Here is a 19,796-nt window from a genome sequence, read left to right on the forward strand (position 1 = left end):
GGGTGAGCGGGGGTGGGTGGGGACAGGCACTCGTGTGACTGGGTGCCTTCGGGCTGCTCGTGTTCTCCACACACATCCCGGGGGGGAGGGGTTTGATGGCGGTGCGCGAAGGGAGGCTCTCTCTGCCGGACTCCCGGCTGTGAGTGCGCAGGCTGCCTGGGGCCTCTTTCACCCTCAAAATAATAAGACATCCCCCCTGATAATAAGGCTGAGCCCTTATTTCGGGCTTCAAAAGAAAATAAGACCCTGTCTTATTGTTGGGGAAACATGGTAGATACAAATTCAAAGTAAACTGCTCCAAACTTGATTGCAGAAAATACAACTTCAGCAACAGAGTGGTCAACGCCTGGAATGCACTACCTGATTCTCTTGTTACATCCTCAAACCCCCAAAATGTTAACCTTAAACTGTCTACTGTGGACCTCACCCCATTCCTAAGAGGTCTGTAAGGGAGTGTGCATAAATACACCAGCGTGCCTACCATCCCTGTCCTACTGTTCCCATTTATTCCTACTCATTTCTTTTGTTTATACTAATTACCTATTTATACTTAAATACTTATACTTGTTTTCTCATACTTGCTTGACAAACTAAATAAATAAATAAATAAAAATAAGTTCTGACTAGTTACACTACAGGTAGTTATAGTAGAGGTAGTCCTTGCTTAGTGACCAGTCACTTTATGACAATTCAAACTCATGATGGACTCAAGAAAAGTTACTTATGACCCATCCTCAAAAGTTACAACTTTTGCCCATTGACAACCCCCCCAATGTTTGCATATTGGGCACTTGGCAACTGGCTTGCATTTATGACTGATTGCGGTGTCCCACAATCACTTGAACACAATTTGTAACATTTTTCCATTTTCCAACATAAAATGGTAAAAAAAACAACACCAATTGTATATGCCAATTCACTAAATGACTACATGATTCACTTAATAATAGCGGTGAGTTGTTTAACAACTGTTGTAAAAGTGGTTACGCAATGACCTGCAACTAAAATTTGAGGCTCCATTGCGGGCATAAATTGAGGAACATCTTTAAAATAAATTTGATTGGTTACAAAAAAGAGCACTTTTAGCATTCCTAATCAAGATAAGAGAGATCGAAGCAGCAGTAGGAAAACACAGGAGCTCACAAATGAAAATCAGCGTCCTGTGGATCCTTACTAACATTTTTTGTTTGAGATGGATTCTGACAACTGCAGTGGGAAGGTTTCTGCATTTCCAACCCTGTGCAGTAAATTGGGACAAGATGACAGACCCTGTGTGCCACATATGCAATATGCAGCTCTACTTGTCTGATTTATAAGAATCATTAAACTCTAGCCTAAACAAACACACATCTGCATGTAATGTTTGAATCTCTGGAAAATAACAGCTCCTTTCCACAGCTTTTTTTTTTCCTGTTTAAGAAAAAGTGCTGTAAGTCTGTTTAAATCCAGCAGTTTAGCACAACAATAAGACCACTCTGCACATGTACATATATGTACATTGATTGGCTCCTGTTGGAAGAAATGTCCATCTGGGTTCAGTTCCAAGTGGGGACAAAGACACTGGAAACATGGAGGCTGCTTGGAAAGATGGTTTAATGGTGGTCAGGATCACATGGCTTGAGTTCCTGAACAGAAAAGGGGTAAGATCCTGTGCACTCCCTGGCTTTATGCTTTTTCTGAGCTTTGAACTTTCTGGGTCACAAGAAAAGTATCCTGATTGGTTGTCAGACTCCCAGGGGATGGGGCTCTTAGCTAGCCTTGCTGGCTGATGTAATCTTCCCAGGTGTCATGTGGTGAGTTTCAGTTGCTAGATGGGTCCTATTATGTTGCAGATGATGGTCCCATTGACAAAGGTGGGGAGAATAAGTTTCTGTCTCTGACCCATTGACAAAGGTGGGGGGGAGTCAGGAAGCTGCTTTGTCTTTAAAACATGTTTCTCCATTTCTCATCCAGGGAAATATATTCTGCCTTTTAAATATTTTCTAAAATATTTCATTCTTCTAGGAGAGGGATGGGTGCTAACTTCCTATACTCCTTTTAAGAATTAGAATTGGAAATATTTATTTGGTCATAAAACTAGGAAATAAAACAAAATCAAAATTAGGATAAGAAAGAAAAAAAAAATTCTACAATAACTTAAGAAGGTTTAGATGAGATATCTTGGCCTACTGCAGAGACTATAGAATGGTACTTAACTGTGAGGAAGTAAAATCAGATTGTTCTGATAATAAGACAAAACAAGTTAAGATGGCCAGGATGCAAAGCAAAGAATGGAAATAATTCCTGGTGAGTGTCAGTTTAGAATAGAATAGAATTTTTTATTGGCCAAGTGTGATTGGACACACAAGGAATTTGCCTTGGTGCATATGCTCTCAGTGTACATAAAAGAAAAGATACGTTCATCAAGGTACAACATTGATTGCAAAATAACATGTTCCATTGTTTCAGTTTTTCTTTCATGGCATGCACACAGTATTCAAAAGAGATCCTTTGGTATCTCCCTTCAGTTACAGCTGCTAGAAAGACATCGAATGGAGTCAGGGCTAAGGTCTTTCTAAATTGCAGAATTGTTATGTGGCTATCTGGTTGGAGATGGTGTGCAGAGTTTCTCCGGAAGATATTCCTTGGTAGAATGGGTAAGTCTGTTTGCAGCTGTAAATCAATGGCCCATTGTTTAATATCAGCTACTGTGTGATCATAGGCTATCAAGGTGAGGGCTGGCCATGAAAATCCATAAAATTGCTGTTCAGCATATATTGTCTGGCATCTAGAAGACTGAGCTATTGGTCATAATTAAGTGGGTCAAGCTGGCTGAAAAAAAAAGACAGGCAGAAGTTTCTATTTTGAGTAGGGCTAGCTTCAATTCACATTCTTCGTAATGTAATGTAATGAGGTACTTAAAATATAGATCTCAAAAACTTGGATTGAACTCTTTTTAAGGGAAAGGAATGACTTTTAGGGGTCCAACTGAAATCTAAAAAGAGTTGGGCATGGATTTTAGCCAAGAAAACTTAATTGCAGCAGGCATATGCTGAGTTTCTTTGCAGAAATAAAAATCATAGAGCCAATGCTGGTTTGTGCATTTAGGGTAATGTAATGTGTACAATTTATGGTTGTCTGTAGCATGGAAGACAATCTCCAGATATTAAAGGTCTTGACTTGCTCTATTATATGATTATTTAGCTGCCAGTCATGCAAAAGTAATCTTTGCTCATGAAAATAGGAGAAATTGAGTGGATGAAGCTCTTGAAAAAGAAATAACCCCAGGGGAAAATAGTCCTCCACTTACAGCAGTTCATTTAGTGACTGTTCAAAGTTACAACAGCACTGGAAAAAGTGACACGATTGTTTTTCAAGCTTAGGACCATTGCAGCATCCTTGTGGTCACATGATCAAAATTCGGATACTTGGCAAATGGTTCATATTTATGACAATTGCAGTGTCCCAGCTGGGGTGGCACAGTGAAGTATTGCAGCACAATTTGAACAGCACAAACGAATCTCTCATTTCTGTTTGTTTATTTGTTTATTTATTTTGTCACACAGTATATATAAGCATAAGCATGAAATAACTACACAATATACACGCATATATATAAGCATAAGTATGCAATAACTATTAATTGGTTATAATGAAAGGAAACAATAGGACAGGAACGGTAGGCATGCTTGTGCTCTTATGCACGCCCCTTATGCACTTATGCACTTATGTGCTCTTCTGCATGCCTCTTCTGCGCGCCCTGTTAGGAAAGAGTCCTGGTCATTTCATTCCATTCCTTCTGAGACACTGGTTGAAACATCATGGGGGCTCATAGTACAAAAAAATCATCCCTCATTTCTCCAAGAAGCTGCAGATGTGATTAATCCACTTTCTGTGAGTCAGGGAGCCAAAGAGAAGTATTGGAAGGAGAAATGAGTTATTTAAGGTTAAGGCAAACATGCGAGTCAAGCAGATGGACCGAGTTTAGTACATATGGCTTTGTGCTTTGTGTCAGCAGCACTATGATACAACCTTGTCCACAAAATAGAAGCAATTTTAGATAGGCTTAAATTAGTAACTCTAAATTTAAGATTTAGAATAGAATAGAATAGAATAGAACAGAATTTTATTGGCCAAGTGTGATTGGACACACAAGGAATTTGTCGGTGCATATGCTCTCAGTGTACGTAAAAGAAAAGATACCTTCATCAAGGTACAACATTTACAACACAATTGATGGTCAATATATCAATATAAATCATAAGGATTGCCAGCAACAAGTTATAGTCATACAGTCATAAATGGAAAGAGATTGGTGATGGGAACTATGAGAAGATTAATAGTAGTGCAGATTCAGTAAATAGTTTGACAGTGTTGATGGAATTATTTGTTTAGCAGAGTGATGGCCTTTGGGAAAAAACTGTTCTTGTGTCTAGTTGTATAGCGTCGTTTTGAGGGTAGGAGTTGAAACAGTTTATGTCCAGGATGCGAGGGGTCTGTAAATATTTTCACGGCCCTCTTCTTGATTCGTGCAGTATACAGGTCCTCAATGGAAGGCAGGTTGGTAGCAATTATTTTTTCTGCAGTTCTAATTATCCTCTGAAGTCTGTGTTTTTCTTGTTGGGTTGCAGAACCGAACCAGACAGTTACAGAGGTGCAAATGACAGACTCAATAATTCCTCTGTAGAATTGGATCAGCAGCTCCTTGGGCAGTTTGAGCTTTCTGAGTTGGCGCAGAAAGAACATTCTTTGTTGTCCTTTTTTAATGATGTTTTTGATGTTAGCTGTCCATTTTAGATCTTGCGATATGATAGAACCCAGAAATTTGAAGGTTTCTACTGTTGATACTGTGTTGTCAAGTATTGTGAGAGGTGGAAGTATGGAAGGGTTTCTCCTAAAGTCTACCACCTTTTCTACGGTTTTGAGTGTGTTCAGTTCCAGATTGTTTTGATTGCACCACAAGGCTAGTCGTTCGTTTATTGTGTCCCAAAGATATATGACTAAAACAGAAGAAGGTAATTAAGAGCTTTATAGGATTCTACCATCATTTGCTTTATTTAGAGAAAAACAAGATTGCTGAACTGATTCTTGAAATGGAAATTTCTGTTTTCAAAAGAATTTAAAATTGTACCATGTAAATTCTGTTCAGGTCTAAGACCCACTATATTTGTGAATAGAATAGTAATTTTAATTTGTGATATTTTCCTATATTCATCTTAATTTAAAGAATAGTCAGAGATAGCAGGCAACAATTTTGACAGTTGTAATACTATTGGATTGGGCTAATTTGATGTTCTCAGAGATTATATTTTGCAGAATATCTGTATGGGGGCAATATGCTGACTTTTAAAAAGTTTAGAGAGGGCTGTAAAGCACTGTGAAGCAGTATATAAGTCTAAGTGGTATTGCTATTATAAAACCTCTTGGACCTGCTGGTTTGTAATATTCAATTGGGTGAAATGTTGCATCATAGGTGAACAGTTTTTGAACCAACATACTTCAGATCAGCTAATTTACAGAATGTGACTAAAAACCGGGATATAAATATAAATTTTCCAATCTCTTTAATGCCAAGTATGGCATATGAGGAAACTTAGACTGATTTATACCATTTACATAAAATGTCTTCTGGATGGCAGCCTAGTACTCATGGTGGCTGTTACTGACGTATGGTTTGATGGTTGCTTTCTTTCATTTCACTTGGACCCTGATGAATGTTGCCCAATTAATCCCAAAACTTTCACAATTTGCATTAACAAACTTTATATTACATTATTTCAAAGACACAATGTATAAAGTCAGGAAGATAGTTACCCCTCAGTCATGCTTAGCAAAGAGCTCCACTCCAAATATTGGAGAAGGAGGAAAGCTGAACGAGATTATGCATTGTCTCTCAAGACTTTGCCAGGTGAGATACAGCAGTATTAGCCCCAGATGTAGGGAGGGCTGTCTTGAAGAGAAGAACAACCTTTGAATTAATGATGAAACTTCAGTCAGTGTCTAAACAGATGGACTGCAGAGTTTGGAAAGGGGCATATATGAGATATGAAGAACTTAAAATTCTGAAAGCCCAAGTAATTAAATCTGATAAAGCATCGAGCATAATTATTGCCATTTCCTATGAAACCAAAATTAAAACTAGAAGAAAAGGAACACTTTTATATTAACTTTGATAGATTGTAATAAGTTGAACTATGTAAAGTTCAAGGACAACTCACCAGAGACAACTGAAAAATAATGAATCTATCTTTGGATGTAGTTCTCTTGAATACTCAAAATGGAATAGTTTTGATTCTCTACTGTTAGTATTTTGTTTTTATTGAATACTGGATTTACTGGTTCTTTTTCTTCTGAAAGTTAGAAAAAAATCCTTCTTGTTCTTAACATCTCTCACTAACTTCAATTTATCCAAGCTTTTACTTTCTTGACACTATACAGTTCTGGATTACCTGTCTGTACTTCTCTTCCCATTTCTTTGTAGTTTTCATATGTTCATTAGACACATGAGTAGCCACACTGGCTTCTTTTACTAGTTCTTGTTTTTTTGCAATTGTGCTTTTAATGTTTCCTTTTTCCATGAATTTTATGAACCAATTTTCTTTGAATGGCTTAAGAGGTCTCATTTTAGTACTGCTTATATTTTCTGCAATGCACAAGTTTATCTAAAATCTTTACCTGTGGCTTTTTTTTGCTTCTCCAAAAGATTTATTGTAAATCCCTTCTAATAAGGATACGCACTGGCCAAACACGCTTATACCAGTCTATATATGATACAGCCCATCCTGTCTTAGCAGTCTGTTATATAGGTCAAAAAGACTTTGTCCCAGACCCAAATTTCTGTTTACAGCATCTGTGTAGCCAATTTAGTGTTCTTTCCCTTTTCACTTATCTTCATAGTTGGATGAGAATGCCCTGGGGTCTTGAGCTTTCTTCCAAGGTTATTAAATGTGATAGTCGCAGCTGTTCTTTGCAGTGTCATTTGTCCCCACCTGTATCAACAGGAAGAGATAATTGTCAGTGAACTTGTTAAATCTTGAAAATCGTTTGGTCATGTCCACGGACCTGGGATACATCTCCCTTCGTGAGCTGATGAGTCCAGTCATCATCCATCTGTTTCCGTTGCTTTTAATAATGAAATACCAATAACCAGAGCTATTCTTGCCTGCTTGTGGGGCTGTGTTGTTGCAGCTCCTGTCCTTAGGAGTCCATTGTTTTTCTCTTCTGTACTGCAGTATTTCTTTTTCTTCGCTTCAACCCTCAGAGTCTACTACAAATCAGAAAATGCATTTTCCATTTTATGCAAAAAGGGGTTTCCTAAAAGGGGTTTCCAGTCAGTCATAAATGTAGATATTATTTTTTCTCTAGCCGAAGAGGTTAATTTAACCATCTCCACAACTTTCATCTTCACCATCCATTCCTCCATGATGGGTAGTGCTGACGTTTTTGACTTTTGAGAATATAATACAGTGTTTCCCTGAAAATAAGACCGGGTCTTATTTTCTTTTATTTATTTATTTATTTATTTATTTATTTATTTATTTATTTATTTATTTATTATATTTGTATACCGCCTATCTCCCGAAGGACTCAGGGCGGTTCACAGACAAAAAAACAACAGAAAACATATAATAGATAAAAAACAGCTAAAGAATAGATAGTTAAATTCAATTGATGCTCTAACTTTTAAATATAAATTTAAAACCTCATTTAAACCCCTTTTTTAAAAAATCCCAATTTAAAACTACATTCAGGCTAGTCCTGCTCTTCGAAACAGCAGCGTCTTCAGCTCGTGGCGGAAGGACTTGAGGTCGGGGAGTTGACGAAGCCCTAGAGGGAGCTCGTTCCAGAGGGTAGGGGCCCCCACAGAGAAGGCCCTCCCCCTAGAGGTCGCCAGCCGACATTGTTTAGCTGACGGTATCCGGAGGAGGCCCTCTCTGTGAGAGCGCACTGGTCGGTGAGAGGCTAATGGTGGCAGTAGGCGGCCCGGCCCTAGGCCATGGAGCGTTTTAAAGGTGATGACAAGTACCTTAAAGTGAACCCGGAAGACCACTGGGAGCCAGTGCAGATTACGCAGGAGGGGTGTTACATGGGAGCCAAAAGGTGCTCCCTCTATTACCCGCGCAGCCGCATTCTGGACCAGTTGGAGTCTCCGGGCACACTTCAAGGGGAGCCCCATGTAGAGAGCATTACAGTAGTCCAGGCGGGATGTAACAAGGGCATGAGCGACCGTGCATAAGGAAGCCCGATCCAGAAAGGGGCGTAACTGGCGTATCAGGCGAACCTGATGAAAGGCTCCCCTGGTGACGGCTATCATATGATCTTCTAAAGACAGCCGTGCATCCAGGAGGACGCCCAGATTACGAGCCCTTTCCGTGGGGGCCAATAGTTCACCCCCAATGGTCAGTGATGGAATTAGCTGACTGTACCGGGCCGCCGGCATCCACAGCCACTCGGTCTTGGTGGGATTGAGTCTGAGTCTGTTCCTCCCCATCCAGACCCGTACGGCCTCCAGGCACTGGGACATCACTTCAACAGCCTCGTTGGGGTGGTTAGGGGTGGAAATATAGAGCTGAGTATCATCAGCGTATAGATGACAACTCACCCCAAGACCACGGATGATCTCACCCAGCGGCTTCATATAGATGTTGAACAGAAGAGGCGAGAGAACCGACCCTTGTGGCACCCCACATAAGAGGCGCCTTGGGGTCGATCTCTGTCCCCCCATCAACACCGTCTGCGACTGGTCGGAGAGGTAGGAGGAGAACCACCGATGAACAGTGCCCCTCACTCCAAGTCCCTCGAGTCGGCGCAGCAGGATACCATGATCGATGGTATCAAAAGCCGCTGAGAGATCTAATAGGACCAAGACAGAGGAACAACCTCTGTCCCGAGCCCTCAAGAGATCATCAACCAGCGCGACCAAGGCTGTTTCCGTGCTGTGACCAGGCCGGAAACCGGACTGGAATGGATCAAGATAGACAGTTTCATCCAGGTACTGGGGCAACTGTCGTGCAACCACACTCTCGACAACCTTTGCCAAAAAGCGAAGGTTGGAGACCGGACGATAATTTGCTAAACTAGCTGGGTCAAGGGAAGGCTTCTTGAGGAGGGGCCTCACCACCGCCTCTTTCAAGGCGGCAGGGAAAACACCCTCCATCAAAGAAGCGTTCACGATTTTCTGGAGCCAGCCTCGTGTCACCTCCCGGGTGGCCAATACCAACCAGGAGGGACACGGGTCCAATAAACATGTGGTCGCATTCAATCTCCCCATTAACCTGTCCATGTCCTCAGGGATCACAGGATCAAACTCATCCCAGATAATAACATCAAGACCTGCCCCCCCCCACCCCGTCCGGATCTACCCAGTCTTTTTGACCCCTGAAAAAACGGGTAGGGCTCCTTTTGGGGGGTGTCTTAATTCCGCCCCCCATGTACCAGTAAGAGGCGGGGGGGGGGTGCGAGTGGCCCTTTGTGCCAGTTTCCTGAAGGGCTGCAGCAGGCCATTCCACTGTCCATGAAGCAGCTGCTTTGCAAGTGCCATTCAAGCCGCTGCCTCCAGCTGGTGTGGCCACTTTTGCAGCTGCAGAAGTGACAGGAGGCCCAGCGACGCACCCCACGCGTCACTGGGCCTCCTCGTTGCTTGCAGGGCAGACAGCACGAAGTGAGAGAGGCTGAAGGGGTGGAAAGGGAGGAGGAACTTGCCCTAAATGTCCTTACCTCATGGCAGCCCCAGCCATCCACCTGAAACAGCCTTATGGTGGCCACTCCCAACAAAGCTGCCCACCAGGCCGCTTCCTTTGTGCCTGCAAAGAGTGGGAGGCCAAGCAACTCACCCCACATGCCTCGTGCTTCCTGAACTAACGTTCGCACAAGCCATCCACAATTTTTAAAACGGTTTTATTTTGTCCCAACCCACGTGGCCCGGCACAGCAAAGAAGAGTTGCCTTTTCTTTGCAAGAAAAGGTCCCTCGTTGCAGGAGATTTTGGATTCTGTGCTCTTGCCTGAGATATAATCTAACAAAATGAAATTCAACAGTGAAAAAAGTAAGGTTCTACATTTAGGCAAAAAAACAAAATGCACAGGTACCGTATATGTGGTACCTTGCTCAATAGTAGTACCTGCGAGAGGGATCTTGGAGTCCTAGTGGACAACCATTTAGATATGAGCCAGCAGTGTGCAGCAGCTGCTAAAAAAGCCAACACAGTTCTGGGCTGCATAAACAGAGGGATAGAATCAAGATCACGTGAAGTGTTAGTGCCACTTTATAATGCCTTGGTAAGGCCACACCTGGAATATTGCATTCAGTTTTGGTCGCCACGATGTAAAAAAGATGTTGAGACTCTAGAAAGAGTGCAGAGAAGAGCAACAAAGATAATTAGGGGACTGAAGGCTAAAACATATGAAGAACGGTTGCAGGAACTGGGTATGCCTAGTTTAATAAAAAGAAGGACTAGGGGAGACATGATAGCAGTGTTCCAATATCTCAGGGGTTGCCACAAAGAAGAGGGAGTCGGGCTGTTCTCCAAAGCACCTGAGGGTAGAACAAGAAGCAATGGGTGGAAACTGATCAAAGAAAGAAGCAACTTAGAACTAAGGAGAAATTTCCTGTCAGTTAGAACAATTAATAAGTGGAACGACTTGCCTGCAGAACTTGTGAATGCTCCAACACTGGAAATTTTTAAGAAAATGTTGGATAACCATCTGACTGAGATGGTGTAGGGTTTCCTGCCTGGGCAGGGGGTTGGACTAGAAGGCCTCCAAGGTCCCTTCCAACTCTGTTGTTTATTATATTATATTTGCAATTTCCTCTTTCCAAATATTCCACTGAAAGAAAAGTGACGTTTGCCCGTTTTTCACCCAGATGCTCATGGCAACATTGCCAGGGTGTCACATGGTCAACATTCAGTAAAGAGAGAGCACATTGCTACCAGCCCTCTGAGGTTGGATTGGATCTCTCTCACACACATACACACACACACACACACACACACACAGGTCCCTCACCCACCCCAAGGCAGCCACATCCCTTCACTAACCTGCTTTCCACCTCCGTTCACCGCTGCGCAGGTAGGGCAAAATACCATAGTCCAGACCTTCCAACTTCTCATGAAAAAAAAATATTGCAAAGTTTTTGTTTTTAACCGTAGTCCCACAGACTTCTTGGCCTGCACACGCAGCAGAGAACAGAGTGAAAAGCAGGTTAGTGAAGGGATATGGCTGCCTTGGGGGTGTGTGAGGGATCTCTGTGTGTGTGTGAGGGAGAGAGGGGAGAGGGAGAGAGAGAGGGTGTCCTATGATCCCAAATAAAGACCGATTGGTAGGAAAATGGGGGGGGGGATTTTCCTGTGCAATCCTGCGCAGGGAATGTGGAGGTTTGTTCCTAAGTTACGCTCTTGTTCCAGAGCGTCATACTGGGAGGCCTCCACAGGTAATACTGGTACTGAATTGCATGTTTTGCTCCAGTGAGAGGGGTGCAGGAAGGTGGCCATGGAAGATGGGGTTTTGGAGTGATCTCCCACTCCCTCCTGCTTCAGGGCCACCATGGAGCTTGTGCAGGGCAGAGCGACTACTGGCGAAGGGGCCCTGCCAGGCCGGCGGTTGGGGAAGTGCTCCGGAGATCTGTGCCGACTTGACTGGCCCTCGCTGGTTCAGTTGATCCCTGGGCCGCAATTAAAGGGCCGAGCCTCCATGAGGTGACCGGAGAAGGGAAGGGATGCCTCTTGTGCTGGCCATGACCACCCCTTCACCAGGGCTTATTTTTGGAGTAGGTCCTGTTGTATTAAGCCCACCCTCAAAATCAGGCTAGGGCTTATTTTCGGGGTAGGTCGTATTTTCGGGGAAACACAGTAGTTTTTCTATAGATGTCATATATAAAAACAAAGTCCCATTATGTTTTTTTCTTGTTGCTCTTCCATTAGTCCCCAAAGAAAAGTCTCTGATTTCGGTTGTACTTTAACTTATACTTCAGCAATGATTTTTTTTTTTTGAGAGTGTTTGGGACCCTTAAGGATGGGAGTAGACATTGCTTGCTTCCTAGTCTCCTTTCCCATTGCCAGTCCTACAAGGTAGACCAGCCCAACAAAAAGACACTGTATGTGCCTAAAACTACTATAAGATTGACTATAGTAACAGAACCTTGCAAAGTCTGAACATGCTTTACTTCTTCTCTCCTTTATATATATGTGAATTAGAAGCGAGTCTGAGATATTTTGATAACCCTGCCTGCAATCTTGGCATTTCAAGCATTTTATTCATTGTCAATTTGAAATCATACAAAACAGTTTCAGAAGTAATTAATAAAAAGTTTATTGCAAGAGTATTATCCAACCTGTTCCTTTATATTTTAAATAGTGCTTGAGTTATACATGGCAATAAGGCTTTTGGTAGATTGAAGTCTTGAAAATGACATAGCTGAGTTACCTGCTGAGTTTTTTTATAGATATATTTATCTGTTTTTCAAATGTTTCTCTGATGGTTTGAAACCCAGTCGTTTCATTTCTTTACGCCCACACAGAGCTGCAGTAGTGAGACACTGTACAGTACTTAGAAAACCGAATTACAAGTGAGAGCCATTAAAAAACTCTTCCCACGTCAAATGTGGGTAGAAACAGCCCTCATCTTTCTTCCCTACCCAGAGCTCACCTAATGCCTCCTAACCTTCTGTGGATTGATGTTTTTACAGATTAAGAAAAAGAAAGCTGGAGAAAAAGGATGATGATTCCGGATAACTCTTTTTCGTGGTTCATCCTGGGCTGTCTCAAAGAAACCTAAAGCTCCTCCTTGGCCTATGGACCTGGTCATTTAAAGGTTAGCAAAAGCTTCATTGATTTTAAAATTTAGAAATTTTAGTGAGAATCTGCAAGGAATAGGCTTTTTACTGTAATTTCTGGCTACAATAATTGCTTGTACTGAATCTGCTTACTGAATCTTACTGAATCTGCACTACTATTAATCGTTTCATAGTTCCCATCGTCAATCTCTTTCCACTTATGGACTGTATGACTATAACTTGTTGCTGGCAATCCTTATGATTTATATTGATATATTGACCATCAATTGTGTTGTAAATGTTGTACCTTGATGAACGTATCTTTTCTTTTATGTACACTGAGAGCATATGCACCAAGACAAATTCCTTGTGTGTCCAATCACACTTGGCCAATAAAAAATTCTATTCTATTCTATTCTATTCTATTGTACATAATTTAATTCCCTAAGAACCTGCAAAAGGGCTCTGTCATCAGGATCTTTAGTTTCTTTGGTTCAGCCGCACACAGGTTGAAATCCAGATTTAAAATACGAGATATGGTCATAGAAAAGGCCTGTCTCTTATGATGATGGTATATAAACTATGGTCAGACTACACTTTTCTGGCCCAAAGTACATTAGAAACATTTCTAACAATTTTATAGCAAATCCCTTGAAAGAACATCTTTCTGCAGCTTGTTATGGAAAAGCAGAAGAGTATCTTTCCTTTCCCACTGATAGTACTGATAAAAAAATAATTTTCTGCAAAATAATTCGTATTGTACTTCTGTTATATGATTCACCTTAGGTGAAAAAGGAAAGTATATTCATAGTAAAATGATAGTGTCTTAAGGAAATTTTTATTTATTACGTATAACGAAGGGGTTGTTTTCCTTATAACAGTTTTTGTAATATTTTAGCTTTGCAAAAATATGACAGGAAATCTAAATTGTCTTGTGTGTGTAAATGAATAAGAGATGCTTGTTTCTTTTGCTTTGGAATCTAAATAAGAAGCTTTAAAGTTTGTTCTAGAGCCCTCAGTACTAATCACAATAATTTGGTCTCTCATGTATAATGAACTATAAAATGGCTTTTATTATTTTATTATTATAATGAGCAAAGATGCATCAAGTACTCATGCTCAATATAGGTAATGACCTGTGACAATAAAAACACCATAAAATGTTTATTCTTCAGCACCCAAAAACCGCTAACCACATGTTTTATAAGCTTTCTTAATCCTTGCTATTTTATTATAGGGGTAATTAACTTTTGGCCTTCCACATGTTGTTGAATTAAAGCCAGGTGTTCTTGGCCATGTTAGTTTTGACTGCATATTTCGAGGGCCACAGGGACTATAACACTGTTCTCTAATTACATAATTCTATGTAAGTAAATATCCGTAGTGAATTTTTTGCAAGATAGTTATTAGTATTTCCAAAAATATATGTACCTTATGCCCAAATGACTTCAACAGAAAGTCATTTTTTTTCTTCCTTGTTTCTCCTCTCCCATTGTGTTGCATTTGCATTTCTCTTGTGTTTCTCTGTATACTGGGAAACACAGGCTAAGTTGCATCTACTTCACTCTAGGTCAGCAGTCACCAACTGGTGGTCTGTGGACCACTGGTGGTCCGCGAGAAAACTTTGGTGGTCCGCAGAAAAAATATTCAAATTTTTAAAATATTGCACTAAATCAGGGGTCCTGAAACTACGGCCCCTGGGCCAGATACGTGCAATGAACATTTGTGTTGCTGCAGAGTGTCTCCCCCTTTGGGGTCTTTTTGTGCAGGTTGGAGGGGGGCAGAAATTCTGACTTGGGGTCTGCTTCAGCCTCCTGGTGCAGGGCTTTGGGCAAAGGCTGGAAGGAAGTGCTGCTGGTGGCAAGGAGCCGGAGGGCCATGTTCCAGTGGGACTGTGTGATGACCTGGGGCACAAAGGCAACACAGCCAGAGAACCAGTATGAGTCCCTTTATTATCATCAACTGTGCCCCCAATTTCTCTTTCAACTCTCCGGCCTGGAGAGAGCTCTTTCATCAACCTGTGATAGTCTTTGGCTGACAATACTTCAATCTCAAATGTTGTAAGCAGAACTTCTAACAAAAAATCCAAAGGCAAGACAAGGTAATTAATCCAGCAGGGCAAGCAAAATAGGGAATTCCAGAAGTGAAGTAACACGGCAGTAAATCAAACCAGTTGAGAGGATGCCAGGAACTCAAATTAAACACCAGATGAACTCAGCATTTGTTCCCCACAACCGCCCCTCCCATTTGCCTTTCCTTTTAAACATCATCAGCAGCTGTGCCTTGTAAAGAGGATTGGGTCCCTTTTCTCCCTCATAAGCTACGCAACCCATGTTGCTCTCTTCTCCGTTCCTCCCTGCGCTGCCTAGGATGAGGAGGGGGTGGGCCTTGGTCTTCATCTGAACCCCTTCTCCCTTGTTCTTATTTATTTATTTATTATTTTATTTATTTATTATTTAGATTTTTATACCGCCCTTCTCCCGAAGGACTCAGGGCGGTGTACAGCCAAAATTAAAACAATTCAATATACAAAATTAAAATAACAATTAAAATACATATTCGATAAATGGCCGAGAATTAAAACTGTTCTACCTCTCCCCTGCTCTGCCCAGCCTGACTTTGCACTTCTCCAGTTTCTTCCAAAGCCAACGGATCCCCTCTCGCACTCTTTGTCAGCTGTTCCTCTTCCTCTTCGGATTCAGACTCCAACAGGGGCATGACAGACTGCATCATAGCCTGGAACTGGCTGATCATCTCAGCCTGCTGAGCCTCCAGGCGCTGGTACCTGGCCTTGCACTCCTGCAGGTTTTCCCTCTGCTTGGAAAGCCTATGCTTGTAGTCCTCAGTGAGGTGTTTCTGCTGAGCCACCTTCTCAGTCAGATCCAATTTGAACTGAGCCAGCTGTTTTGTCAACTCTTTCTCATGGTGACTGCTTAGCTCCAACAACTGCTTCCTGTTGGAGCCCTAAGGAGCCTGGGTGGGGAGGTGAGGAGTGGATGGCAGGAGAGAGGTGAGTAGAGGCGGCGAGGCGCCCCTCGATGTAAGTAACATTGAGTTGGCCATCGAGTTGGACATGCCCACCCAGTCACATGCCCACCTAGCCATGCCCACTCAGCCAGTCATTCGGCAGATCATATTAGTGGTCTGTGAGATTTAAAATTATGAATTTAGTAATCCGTGAGGTCCGAAAGGTTGGGGACCCCTGCTCTAGGTCACCAGGAGAGAGAGAGAAGCTTGGAATGGAGCAATTGGTAGTATTCCCAGCTGCTGCCCATCTGCCTCTCCCATAGAGAGTTTTCCTATTTTCCTCTGATCTGGCCCAGTTTTAAATTCAGTCTTTTTTTCTTTCCTTTTGCTGGCCCTTCCTTTGTGTATTATTACCCAATTAGGTCCCATTGTGTTCTGCTTTATCCAATAGACAGTTAGAGTCCTAAGCTCCTTGACATAGTTTCTTTCCAACATATTGTTGGGTTGAAAACAATAAGAATTGTCCAAACTGAAACTTAAACAACAGGAACTGGAGGGTGCTTTTAATTACACCAAAAATGTTGCTGTAATTATTTGCAGTTTATAATTATTTGCAATTTCTGCTGAAACTAAGAAATCTGCACTCTTTTAGATAGCTTTCTATCAGGAAATCTTATTGATATCTTATTGTCAAAGTCATAGAGATCTATTTTATAATACAGTTGTAATTTATTTGATACAATGATCTAGTTACAATGTAATGGACAAACTCTCATTTAGCCCTCAAACTCCCAACTTGGAGTTTTGCTAAATAGGAGTAGTTCATTCCTCCACATTAGCAATTGCTGTTATTTGCTGTTGCATTGTGGTTTTGTTGTTACCACAATCCATTGTTTGCTTGTAAATTAAAGTTGTAAATTAAAATATATTAAAGCATTTTTAAAAAGACTTCTAAAGAATCTAGGCTATCCATAACTCGTTTAATCTGGATAATTTAATTTTTTTCAGTAAGTGTCTTATTTCTAGGCTAATTATCTGGCTATTGCTTTGTATATAAGCTTGTACATATAAAACCAATGGTTAATTCCTATGTTGCTTTCAGGAAGTACTCTCCTGAAGTTGTTATGTTTATCTCTGTAGTTTCCCAGGTGTCAGCTTGTTGCATGCATAGTTACTCAATTCTGTATGAACTTACAGTTGTTCTTTACAGCAGGGGTCTCCAAGCTTGGTCCCTTTAAGACTTGTGGACTTCAACTCCCAGGGTTCCTCAGCCAGCTTGCTAGTTGAGGGACAGAGGCATATGAAGAACAGGGCTTAACATCCACCACAAAAAAGTCCAGAAAATTGGGCACAGTCACATGGTGACCCATTTAACAACCCTAAGACGCTGAGCTTGTTGATCGAAAGGTCGGCAGTTCAGCGGTTCGAGTCTGTAGCGCTGCATAATGGGGTAAGCTCCCCTTGCTTGTCCCAGCCTCTCCCAACCTAGCAGTTTGAAAGCATGTAAAAATGCAAGTAGAAAAATAGGGACCGCCTTTGGAGGGAAGGTAACAGCATTCCGTGCGCCTTTGGCGTTGAGTCATGCTGGCCACATGACCATAGAGACGTCTTCGGACAGGGCTGGCTCTTCGGCTTTGAAACAGAGATGGGCACCGCCCCCTAGAGTCGGGAACAACTAGCACATATATTCAAGGGGAACCTTTACCTTTACCTTTATGACCTGTGATTGTAATTCTGGGCTCAGTTATAGTCATAAGTTGATTAACTACAGTGAAATATTTGAGTGAAGGCTTGTTAGTGCCTTCATTTTGAAAAGCAGAAATATTTGGGAGAATAATTGAGCATAGTTAAATTACTTGTTTTTCTTACAATGTAGTATTTGATTCAAATGGAAACATCTCTGGGACATATTCGAAGAGAAGGCAAATGTTAACTATGATGATATTTCATACTGAGAATAAGTATGCTGTCTTAAACATTCACAAATCTGCTACTCTGATTTCGTGTTTTAGTATCCTAAACATCTCATTTGTTCAATTATCCAAATTGAACAAATATATTTCACAAGGGATGAACCAAGTATTCCTGTGGTTGGAGCAAAGAGGACTTCTCTAATAATAATAATAATAATAATAATAATAATAATAATAATAATAATAATAATAATAATAATAATAATAATAACAACAACAACAACAACAACAACAACAACAACAACAACAACAGAGTTGGAAGGACCTTGGAGGTCTTCTAGTCCAACCCCCTGCCCAGGCAGGAAACTCTACACCATTTCAGACAAATGGTTATCCAACATTTTCTTAAAAAATTCCAGTGTTGGAGCATTTACAACTTCTGCAGGCAAGTTGTTCCACTGATTAATTGTTCTAACTGTCAGGAAATTTCTCCTTAGTTCTAAGTTGCTTCTCTCCTTGATTAGTTTCCACCCATTGCTTCTTGTTCTACCCTCAGGTGCTTTGGAGAATAGTTTGACTCCCTCTTCTTTGTGGCAGCCCCTGAGATATTGGAACACTGCTCTCATGTCTCCCCTAGTTCTGTGGTAATTGTACATATTTTAAATCATGTTTGAAATACTAATGCTAACTAATATGAGAAACGAAATTGGTTGGATTTCTACTCTCAGTGACCAAATCTCTCAGCAGACTACAGGTAGTTCTCAACTTATGACCAGAATTGAGCCCAAAATGTCTGTTGCTAAGTAAGACAGTTAAGTGGAATTTGCCTCATTTTTATGATCTTTCTTGCCACAATTGTTGAGTGAATCACTGCAGTTGTTAAGTTAGTTACACGGTTGTTAAGTGGATCCAGCTTTCCCATTGACTTTGATGGTCAGAAGTCACAAAAAGTGATCACATGACCCTAGGACACTGCAACTGTTATTAATAGGTCAGTTAGCAAACAGTTGAATTTTGATCAGGTGGCTTTGGGGAATGCTGCAAAGGTCATAAGTGTGAAAAATGGTTATAAGTCACTTTTTTCAGTGTTGTTATAACTTTGAATGGTCACTAAATGAACTTTTATAAGTCGAGGACCGCCTATATCAGTGTGGGTTATGGATAACCACAGGATTTTGCTAATAGTAAAAGAAAAATATGTTTTTTTTAATATATTTGCTAATAACTTTTGCATGAAAATGTCATCCAGTGATCATAGGAACAAATATTAATTTGCAAGAAACCAGATCTTTAATATTATTTCTATTAAGTTATACTTTAATAAAATGACTTTTAGCATAAACCAGGCATATTAACACAATCAAAACATCAATCTTGATTTCTTAATATGTTTTAAATGTAGCTTCATGAATGCCAAGTATGATTCAGTGTGTTACTTCAGGGTTCTTGTTTCTGGTATCATCCAACATATTGTGAACAGAGGAGTGGAGGACTCCTCTCATGAAATACTTATGGACCCGCTCAATTGTATTAATGTCCGATATACACTGTGGATTCCAGGCAGATGAGCTGTATTCGAGAATTGGTCTGGCAAAGGTTTTGTATGCCCTAGTTTGCAGTTCAATGTTATTGGAGAAGAAGCTTTGACAATCAGCAATAATCAATAATCAAATTTCTATTTAGTTTCAAGCTGCTTCATTAAGACTGGGTACTGACATAAAAGTATTTATGTTTTTTTTTGCCTTGGGTCACTACACTGTACTGAAGGTCAGTCAAGTATACTGAAACTGTTCAATCAAATAGTGCTTCTAGGTTGCTGTTGTAGAAAATACATATGCTTTACTCAACTTCAGGCAAGAAGTGAAAGTAGACCAGCTTCTCCCTGTACCAGGATAATATGGACAAATTGTATGCATTTGGTTAATACATAAGTGTTAGCAGTCAACAGAACAAAAGGCTTCCTGCATCAAAGGAAACATTTAAATTCTTAGTACACTCAGACTGTTAGTGGATTTTTAATTTATATTTTGGTATATTTCTAGTGAAGGCCCTCTCTTGAAGGTTTTTTTTAAAATGTTCACATTTTCTTACCAAAGCTGCGATATCTTGTTATTACCACCTCCTCCCTGCAATAAATACCGATTTCAGCATTGTATTAAGAAAAAGG

At 40.8% G+C, this 19,796-nt stretch overlaps 1 protein-coding gene across 1 annotated transcript in view; it reads left to right on the forward strand.

The window, feature by feature from the left end:
* The window catches only part of ZNF831 (zinc finger protein 831), an 83,776-nt gene that overhangs the window by 6,003 nt on the left and 57,977 nt on the right, over window positions 1-19,796 (forward strand). Inside the window, exon 2 of the mRNA XM_058174776.1 lies at window positions 12,663-12,787. The gene's annotated coding sequence lies outside the window, so the exon portion shown is untranslated. The remainder of the gene's footprint in view (window positions 1-12,662; window positions 12,788-19,796) is intronic.

The sequence above is a fragment of the Ahaetulla prasina genome, chromosome 3 (genome assembly GCF_028640845.1).
Source record: "Ahaetulla prasina isolate Xishuangbanna chromosome 3, ASM2864084v1, whole genome shotgun sequence".
NCBI lineage: Eukaryota > Metazoa > Chordata > Lepidosauria > Squamata > Colubridae > Ahaetulla > Ahaetulla prasina.